The sequence below is a fragment of the Mus caroli genome, unplaced genomic scaffold (assembly GCF_978045245.1).
Source record: "Mus caroli unplaced genomic scaffold, Mus_caroli_1 scaffold_6, whole genome shotgun sequence".
NCBI lineage: Eukaryota > Metazoa > Chordata > Mammalia > Rodentia > Muridae > Mus > Mus caroli.
In genome coordinates, this window is record NW_028227261.1 from 15,799,867 (window position 1) to 15,810,030 (window position 10,164).

The window sequence follows — 10,164 nt, forward strand, 5'->3', positions numbered from 1 at the left end:
ACCTTTGTGGGCCATAGTAAGATCATGGCCAGTACCTTTACCGGTACATCCCAATTCTTCTACCTAGCCTTTGTTTTTTGCAAAGGAATGTGTTTTGGATGTGCCTTATGCACGACAAACTCCTCAAGAGCCACGGGTGTATAAGAGTACTAGTTTTCATTTAAATCATACACTATGCTTTGTGCATAATGTGGATAAACCTTATACACCCTGTAGGGTTTTTAAAGAAAAAGATTATCTCTAATTGGGCAGATCAAATTAATACTGCTGACACTATAAGTCAGATAGCAGAAAAATCGTCTGAGGTATTGCTTACCCTGCAAAGGGCAGATTCTCATATCGCCTCAGGGTTAGTGTTAGTGAATCAGAGAATGGATATTTTACAACATAACATGGAACAGATGATGGATGTCATACGAATGAGTTGTGTGGCATCCACTCCGCATGTGTGCACTACTCCCGTTAGGTATATTAATGATTCTTTTATTAGAAGTACAGACCTATCGAATTATCTGAAGGGGAGCTGGTCGCAGGAGCTGGAAAGGTTGCAGGCGAAGCTGCAGATACAGATCCTGAAACTTAATGGAACCAGAGTGGAACCAGTGACCCTTGGAGGCTTTACCTCTTGGCTTACCTCTGCATTTTCTTACTTTAAGGAATGGGTGGGAGTGATTTTGTTTGGTGCTGCCATATGCTGTGGACTGGTGTTCATGCTCTGGTTGGTATGCAAATTCAGAACCCAACAAAAACGTGACAAGGTGATTATAACTCAGGCACTTTTAGCTATTGAAAACGGCACCTCCCCTGAGGTTTGGTTATCTATGCTCAAGAATTAGTTGGCATCTGAGTTCTCGGCTCTTGCACCCCACGGATTTATGGATCCATTGCACTGGGATGAGAGAGACTCAACGATCATTGATCAGCCCTTGCACATCACTGAGGTTTCCTCATTGCACGCGATAGGGTGATCATGCTTTCCCCACTAATTCATTTTTTGGCTGGCCTCTTTTGTAGAGTTCGCCCTAGGTCATTTAGCAGTTACTGTCACACAGCACTGCGGTATCCAGAGACGGGCAACTTTCCTCATGCACAGACCAACCTAAGACACGTGGCCCAGTGGCGATAAGGTTACCCTATGACAGGAAAGGCTGTGACATTAGAGGAACGACCTAAAACAGGAGCCTCGGCAGATGGACATAATTGCACAGGCCTAGACCAGCCTCATTTTATTAAAACAAAAAGGGGGAGATGTGGGAAACTGTTTCAGAGTGGCAGTTACAGAGTGGCAGTTGCAGAGTGGCAGTTGCAGAGTGGCAGTTGGCTACTGCTGGCCACCACACATACATAGGCAGTAAAGGTTCTTTTGCCAAGATGAGGTTTTGAGAATTAACCAAAGTTAACCAATCAGATGAGAGACAAGTTAACCAATCAGATGAGAGACAAGTTAACCAATCAGATGAGAGAGAACGCCTCTCCTAGGCCTATATAAGCAGCACCAATTCTGGGCTTGGGGTCTCTTCGCCTCTACAATCAAGCTCTCCCAATAAACGTGTGCAGAAGGATCCTGTTGCAGCTTTGTTCTTCCTGGCCAGTTGGGCGCGCACAAGAACCTCCCACCCACAAGGGCAATTCCTTAGAGGACCACAGGGCCCTGAAGACACAACAGGAGAGACAAAGGCCTCGCCACTTCCTCTCCAAAGTTAAGGGGGGCATGAAATCAGAAGGGGCAGGGATACTGCAGAGAGGCCTCCTACCTGGCAGCCATGAGAGAGGATGACCACCACAAAGCAGTCCAGGGCACGGTGGTCCTGGTACCCCATCTCCATTAAAGCTGTGACCATTTTCTACAAGGGAAGGCTACAGTTAAGGCAGGGGCACCAATGGAGATCTGACTTGCAGGATCCAGCCAAAGGCCACGACACAGCACTCTGCTCCCAATGTTGAAGATGGGACGGACACAGTGGACGTACTGGCACCATTTGGAGGAAAGGGCTATGCTTAGTCTCTGGTGGACATTTAATCCCCACGATAATTATCTCTGTAGAAATAATTACTCTTGCTCATAAACTGGGAAACTGAAGCTTAAGAGGTCAAGTGGCCAGCCTTAAGAAAGCCAGACCACAGAACCCCCTCTCGCTCAATGAGATGCTTGAACCAGTTGCCCATGTCATCGTCAATGGACGCAGAGGCTTCTCCGGGGACAGCGATTATACCTTGGCAGTCAGGTCGTTCTTCACCTCCACCATGAAGCGCAGCCAGCGGAAACAGTGCTCAAGTTTGTCACGGTCCACGTTGGAGCCGGTGCGTGTGCAGAGCCCCGAGGAAGGGCAGAAGTTCACATGGTTGATGATGAGGCAGTGGCCACAAGGATCCGAACCAGGGTGTATGCCTGTGCAATAACAGGTTTCTAATGTCATCAGGGCGCTCAGTGCAACCCTCAGGAAAGGCCGGGACTCCTGGATCCCACTTACAGGGTCAGGTCTGGAGAGCCAGCACAGGCCATGGGGTCTTCCTGTCCACTGAGGGAGCAGTCTGGACCTCACCCTATATCCCAGTGAGAAAACGCACAGGAACGAATGCCAGGTGTGTGCCGCAGACCTGAGAGAACTGCATGCCATCTTAGTATTTGGGGACGGAAAATCATAACCCAGCCAGGGGCTCCCATTCATAAGCCCAGCCAGGCATGGCAGCGCACACAGTTAATGGTCAACACTTGAATTGCAAAGGTGGGTGGATCTCTGTTTCCAAGACTAGTCTACAAAGAAACACTTTGTCTCAAAAACAAAACAAAACAACTCTTGCCCCCCACTAACCCCACCAAAAAAACTCCATAAACCAGGAAAGTTGGGAAGGAATACTGTCATGAATTCAAAGAGATTTTGGGGCTTTATACTGAGTTCTAGGACGTCTTGGGCAAAACAATAAACTCTAGTTTTGAAAATACTAAAATGGAGGGCTGGAGAGATGGTGCAGTCACTAAGAGCACCGGCTGCTCTTGCAGAGGACCTCAGTTCAATTTCCAGCGCCACATGGTGGCTCCCAGGCTTCTGTTACGCCAGTTCTACGAGATGCGACACCCTCTTCTGGCTTCTGGGCACTGCATACATGCGGTGCACACACATACATGTAGGGAGAACACCCAGAGCCATAAAAATAGTAATGCCAGCCAGGCGTGGTGCTGCACGCCTTTAATCCCAGCACTCGGGAGGCAGAGGAAGGCAGGTTTCTGAGTTCGAGGCCAGCCTGGTCTACAGAGTGAGTTCCAGGCCAGCCAGGGCTACACAGAGAAACCCTGCCTCAAAAAATAAAAAAAAAAATAGTAATGCCTTAAAACAACAAACAAGGAGCGGGAGATGGTGACACACACCTTTGATTCCAGGAACTCAGGAGACAGAGGCAGGTAGATCCCTGTGAGGATAGCCTGGTCTACAGAGAGAGTTCCTGGGAAACGATGCCTAATGAAGAAATTCTGTCTTGAACCTTCCCCATCCCCCCAAAAAGTAAACAACAAGCAAAAGAGACAACAACAACAACAACAACAAAAACCAACCCAAACACATTTGCCCAAAGGAATTATACAACACCATGTCACTTGTTGTAGCTGGCCCAGGGCTCAATGCAGGGTCATGTGGTAGGCTCTACCAGAACAGGCCAGGGCCCAGCCTCTGATCTCCTAAGGCAGTTCCCACCCAGGCTCAGGGCCCTTGAACTTCCTCTTCTACAACCTGTTTCACTCCCATGCATCTGAGCACTCCATTTATCTACTCCTCTGTCTGAATTTTCTCCCTAGCACAGGGCTCTGCGGGGTGAGTGGTCTTGTCCCCAGCACATGGGAGGCACTGAGGACATACATGAGGTGAACAGCCTGAGTGGCTTTTCCTGGAGTGGACACCCCAGAGGCAGTAGCCTTTCTTTAGGTTCAAGCTCTGACTTTACAGGAGCAGATGGGTGAAAGAGGACAGAGGGCCCTCTGGGTTCAGGAGCCATGGGGTAGTGGTGACTGGAACCGTACTCCCCAGCCAGGCTTCGGGGACAGACAAACCTTAACCACATGAGGACTCACCATATCTGCATGTCCCCTGATCTTCCCTGGAGCACCTGAGAAAACAGGAGAAAGAAGAACTATGGGTGCTGAGGTTCATCCAAGAAAAGGCAAGGAGATGTAAGGAGAACCCCGTAACAGGGAAATGGGGTCTCCGGAATAGGAGAGTCATGTGACACCGCCAGTATTGGAAAGTGTCTAAGAGTTGCCAAGAACGTTAAAAACACACTTACACCTTTGAAAAGAGTTGGCCAAGATATTCACTAAGGTCATATTCAAAAGCCACAAACTGGGATTCATCCCCTCTGGGGGACAGCCTAAAGAGCAGCCAGTTACCTGGATGCCCTGAGAAACCTGGAGAGCAAGAAGTTACCCTAAAGCAAACAAGCCAGGCACTGAGATACACAGCACATGATTCCATTCATGTGAAACTCCAGAGCAGAAAGGAGTAAGGGAGGTGGAGGTGAGGGATAGAGAGGTGGCTCACTAGCTGTTCATGCAGACGATCCAGGTTCAAATCCCAGTAAACACATCACAGTTCACAATCAACCTTAAGTCCAGTTCCAAGAGATACGGCACCCTATTATGGCCTCTCGGGCACCAGGCATGTATGCAGTACACACACACACACACACCACACACACACATAATGTATATATTATAAAAATAATTTATTGTATAAATTACACGATAAATAAATCTTGGAGAAAAAGAAAGAAAGAAGGAAAGAAAGAAAGAAAGAAAGAAAGAAAGAAAGAAAGAAAGAAGGAAGGAAGGGAGAGAGAGAGAAAGAGAAAGAAAGAAAGAAGAAAGAAAGGAAGAAAGAAAGAAAGAAAGAAAGAAAGAAAGAAAGAAAGAAAAGAAAGAGAGAGAGAGAAAGAAAGAAAGACAAAAGAAAGAAAGAAAGAAAGAAAGAAAGAAAGAAAGAAAGAAAGAAAGAAAGAAAGAAAGAAAGAAAGAAAGAAAGACCAGCACAAAAGAACAGCAAAGGGCTGGAGAGATGGCTCAGTGGTTATCAGCACTGACTGCTCTTCCAAAGGTCCTGAGTTCAATTCCCAGCATCCACATGGTGGCTCAGAACCATCTGTAATGAGATCTGATGCCCTCTTCTGATGTGTCTGAAGACAGCGACAATGTACTCATATACATAAAATAAATAAATCTATTTTTTTTAAAGAGCAGCAAGTTTCGAGCCCAGGCTGCTGTCCTAATGAGGCCAACTGATATTCCCCAGAGGGAGATGGGCACTGGGTCCCCTGTATTATCTGTCTCCTGTCATGAGGTCACTACACACAGAAACGATTCCAGAACCAATCCTCTTCCTTCTTCCTCGTCCAACAGCACCTGCAGAACTTGCGGATTCTCTGCTTTAATGGACTTCAAAAGTTACAGGGTCTGGGCTAGTTTTACGTCAGCTCCACACAAGTCAGAGCCGAGAAGAGAAACTCTCAGTGAGAAATGCCTCCATGAGACTGGCCTGTAGGCAAGTCTGTGGTGATTGACAGGGGATGGCCCGGCCCACTGTGGTTAGTGCCATCCCTGGGCAGGTGGTCCTGAGCTGAGTAAGAAAGCAGGCTGAGAAAACCGCAGGGAGCAAGCGTTGCTACACAGCCTTTGTACAAGTTGCTGCTCCAGCTTCGTGCCTTGTGTTCCTGCCCTGCTAAATGTGTAACTCCAGGCTATTGGCAAAAGGAACAACTACCGGCTAGGAATGAAAAGGACCCGTGGTCTATACCACACCGTGAATGAAATGCAGATATGATGGGTGAAATATACCAAACTCAGGTGAGCTCCCATGGCAGGGTTTCACTTGTAATGATGGTCAAAAACAGGCAAACGTGACAGATGTCAAGGAGACCAGAACATAGAATGTCCTCTAATGTGACAGTGTAGGTGGCAGCGCCCTGGGCACACATGCCCACCGCTGGCATGTCATAGTTCCCTACATTCTGTTGCTCTGCCATCTTAGACAAACCATTCCACTTTCCCAGGCTTTGATTCCCAGCTGACAGGGCTGAATCTAATGACATCTGCCCGGCAGGACTGAGGGAGGGACAGAGGGGTATGCTTCATGCAATACAGATGTGTGAAGGCCTGAGGCCTGACAGTCAGCTTCCCCACACCTCCTGTCTGGTGTGGTAATTTCAGACACCCACCAGAAGCCAAAGGCCAACTCTGAGCAACAGCCCCATCCCATCTCCCAGAAAAACTGAGAGAAACAAGAAGAATAAAATCTGACTTTTGCTTTTCAGAATGGCTGTCAAAATTACATCTATAGACTGACTGGAATCGTCTGCTCATCCCCTATGAGCCTTCATTAAGACAAATACCACAATTAAATTCTGAGTCTCAATCCAAGCTGTACCCACAGTCACACTCCAATAGCCTCAGTGCACACACCCACCAGACATTCTCTCAATACTCACAGACATCATGAGCTCCGCCAGAAGCAATGTCCACCGGCCTGGGTGTTTCTGGTCTGAGAACCTCTGGCTTGAGACGAGCAGGCCAGAGCTCTTCTGGCCCCAGCACCACTGGGGTGAGGTTTCCCAAGGCAGGCTGTGACAGGTCCAGCTTCACAACTCTCTGCTCCTTTGCTGTGAGTCCCATTGGTCCAAGGACCACAGGCACCAGGTGGTCTAGGGGTTTAACAGCCTCTGGATCCTGCTTGGCTGCTTGCCGACCGCTTTGTAAGAGTGAAGCCAGAGTGCCTTGGCCTATGTCCTCTAAGCAAGAGATGAAGAAAGGAAGGGCCTGCCACCCTCGGGTCTCAAGGTCTGTGACCAGCTGCATGGCCTGATCCTGCCAAGACCCAGAGCCTGCCTGCTGTTTGGATAGATAACCAGACACTCATTATCCAGGGACTTCCATGTAGCCCTTACCCCACCTCCCGTTTCTCACCTAGCCTCTGCCTCCTGAGTCCTGGCTAACAGGTGTGTGCCACCACCCCTGGAACAAGCCTCTCCTTTCTAACAGTCTGTCACTGCCAACACTAGGTCAGAAACTGCTCTGACCACACTTAGCTGAAGGAAATCAGAGGCTGCTGGTGCCTCCCTGGGCAGTTCAGCTTCTGATCCCTCTTAATATGCCTGTGGTAGGTGTGACAGAACCTAATCCAACAATGCCCTGAGTTCATGTCCCTCTACAAAGCAGAAAGACACCTACTGTAGGTGTCCAGTGCTGTGCTATGTGATAATTAGCCCTACTAAAAGTAGCAAACCTGTGGTCAGTAGGTTACACAAGGTACTTAATTTTTCTAAATGTGTTTCTTACATTAAAATAAGAGAATTGAATGTAGACCTCAAGATCTCCAGCATCTTAGCTTTTGAGGAGGGTGAGAACTTGCTAGGAAGCCACACGTCGGGTTCGGTGGGATGGTACCGCAGTGACTCCTCGCTGCTCCCTCTCAGCAAAAAAGCCTTGATTGGATTCACAGGCAGCCCAGCCTTAGTGCTGGGAAAGTGGTCTGGGATGAAGCCTCCTGCCAAGACAAGGACGGCACATGTGCTGCAGTCTCCACCAGTCCCTGCACTACACCCCCTCCCCACCAAGCTCTGGGTTCTATGGAAGTCACTTGACCACAGGCAAAACAAATCCACTTGTGGGGAAAACTTATCTTAGATGCAACTGAAATGATCTGCGGCTACAACCAAAGAATGGGAAAGAAACTGCCTCGGGGTGGCTTGTTCCCCAGGATTCCATGTAGCAATGAGGATGGTCATGTTTGGTTGTCAAAACTGGGATTGGTATCTAAGGGGTACAACCAACGATGCTCTGAAGGCTCCTATGATCACTCAGAGTAAAACAGCTGGTGGGGAGGGCATGAGGCTCAGTTGGTAGAGCACGGGCCTGTCAAGCATGAAATGATGGTTTCTGGCTGGAGAGATGGATAAGGACTGGAGACTGCCTAGCATGTGCAAGTCCCCAGGTTCAATTTGAGAGACAGAGGCAAAGACAGAGACTGAGCATATGTGTCCTTCCATTTTGTAGATAGACAACCCTCAGGCAGAGAGCCTGCCGGCTTTGGCCAAGGTCACCCGGCAAGCTCATGCCAAGTGCCAAACTGCTGTTTGTTTGGTGACTTCATCTAGAGAAAACTTATTTGGACCTCCAAGCCAACACCCCGAGAAGAGTGCCACCTGCACCTTGACTTTTAAGGGAAAACTGACCTTGACACTTCCAAAATGGCTGCTTTCATGATCCTTGTGGCCATAAACAAAGGTTCTACCTATTCCAAGGCTGTCAGGGGTAGAGCTAGAACAAAACACCCTCTGACTTCCCGTTCAATAGGATCCCTCACCCCAACACCCCTTAATTTTGCAAAATTCTTGCCCTGAGCTTCCCACCCACACAGAAGTCCCAGAACTGTACCTGAATTCCTTCCTCCCTTCCTCCCTTCCTCCCTTCCTCCCTTCCTCCCTTCCTCCCTTCCTCCCTTCCTCCCTTCCTCCCTTCCTCCCTTCCTCCCTTCCTCCCTTCCTCCCTTCCTCCCTTCCTCCCTTCCTCCCTTCCTCCCTTCCTCCCTTCCTCCCTTCCTCCCTTCCTCCCTTCCTCCCTCCCTCCCTGCCTCCCTGCCTCCCTCCCTCCCTTCCTTTTTTCCTTCCTTCCTTCCTTCCTTCTTTCTTCCCTCCCTCCCTGCCTCCCTCCCTCCCTCTCTTCCTTCCTTTCTTCCTTCCTTCCTTCCTTCCTTCCTTCCATCCTTCCTTCCTTCTTTCCTTTTTCTCTCTCTCCTTTCTTTTTTGAGATAGTTTCTCGTGTAGCCCAGGCTGAAGACACACAGCATATCATCCTGCCTCCACCTCTGGAGCCCTGGGATCTCAGGCCTGTGCCCCCAGGAACTAATGTTCTGCAGTGCTGAGATTCCAATCCAAGGCTTCACTAGGTAAGCCCTCCACTGGCTGAGCTACACCTCCAGCCCCTAGTTTGTATGGATCCTGTGCATTAGCAGTTAGCTTTGAATTGCCACCAATAGCAATGCATTAAGGAAAGAAATAGAAACACTTCCTCTAGGAGTGACTTACCCAAGAGCGAGTCCAGATTTGAATTCTCTATGTGATGCTCTTGGAGGCTTCTGTCCCGTCTGTCTACTGTGCACATCTGAACTTGTGCCTGCCTGGAGGCTGCCTTGTGAATCTGTCTATCTCTGTGTCTGCATCTGTTCCTGTGTGTGAGACAGTCTCTTCTATGTGTTCTGTGCCTGTGTGTCTGTTGTTGGGTGATTCTCTGTCCCTCACAAAGGGCTTTGCTCTGTCTTTATTGAACAGCATAGAAAGCATCACACAGAGGACAAGGCAACAAAAATCAACCAGCATCCTCTCTCTCTCTCTCTCTCTCTCTCTCTCTCTCTCTCTCTCTCTCTCTCTCTCTCTCTCTCTCTCCATCTCTCTCTCTCCCTCTCTCCATCTCTCTCTCCCTCCCTCCCTCCCTTCCTCCCTCCCTGCCTCTCTCTCTCTCTCTCTCTCTCTCTCTCTCTCTCTCTCTCTCTCTCTCTCTCTCTCTCCTTCCTTCCTACCTGCCTTCCTTCCCATCTGCCTTCCTTTTTTTGTTTGTTTGAAACAGGATTTCTCTGTGTAGCCCTGGCTGTCCTGAAATCTACTTTGTAGACCAGGCTGTCCTCTACTGATTGTTTCCGAAGCTGGTCTAATGTTTCTTTCCCAGGAACAAGCATTGTCCTTCTCCCTCTGGTAACACTCAGCGAGGCCTCTTGAAACAGAGAGAATATACATTTCTTGGTGGTGGTTGTTGCTATTGTCATTTGGGGGGAGGGGTTGGTGAAACAATCTTGTGTGTCCCAGGCTGACCCTGAGCACTCTACATAGCCATGGATAATCTTAACTCCTGATCACCCTGCCTCTACCTCCCGAGAGCTGGGGTTCCAGGTGTGTGCTGGCAAAGGACCTGTCTTTGGCATGTTTTTCAGTGTAGTTCTAGAACGACAAGGGAATGGAAAAAACAAAAAAAAAAAAACAAGAAAACCAAACATTTGGACTCCAGCCCTTTATTGCACTTGACTTTGGGAAAATCTCCACCTTGCATACTCCTCCTGCTTCTCTGGCTGATAAGGCCACTCATAAAAAGGAAGCTTGGCCAGGGCAAGACCTACAGACATCCACAGACACACC

At 48.8% G+C, this 10,164-nt stretch overlaps 1 pseudogene; it reads right to left on the minus strand.

Annotated features, from left to right (window-relative positions):
- The window catches only part of LOC147004179 (caspase-9-like), a 19,830-nt pseudogene extending 13,178 nt beyond the window's left edge, over positions 1 to 6,652 (minus strand).
- Positions 6,653 to 10,164: the final 3,512 nt, after the last annotated feature.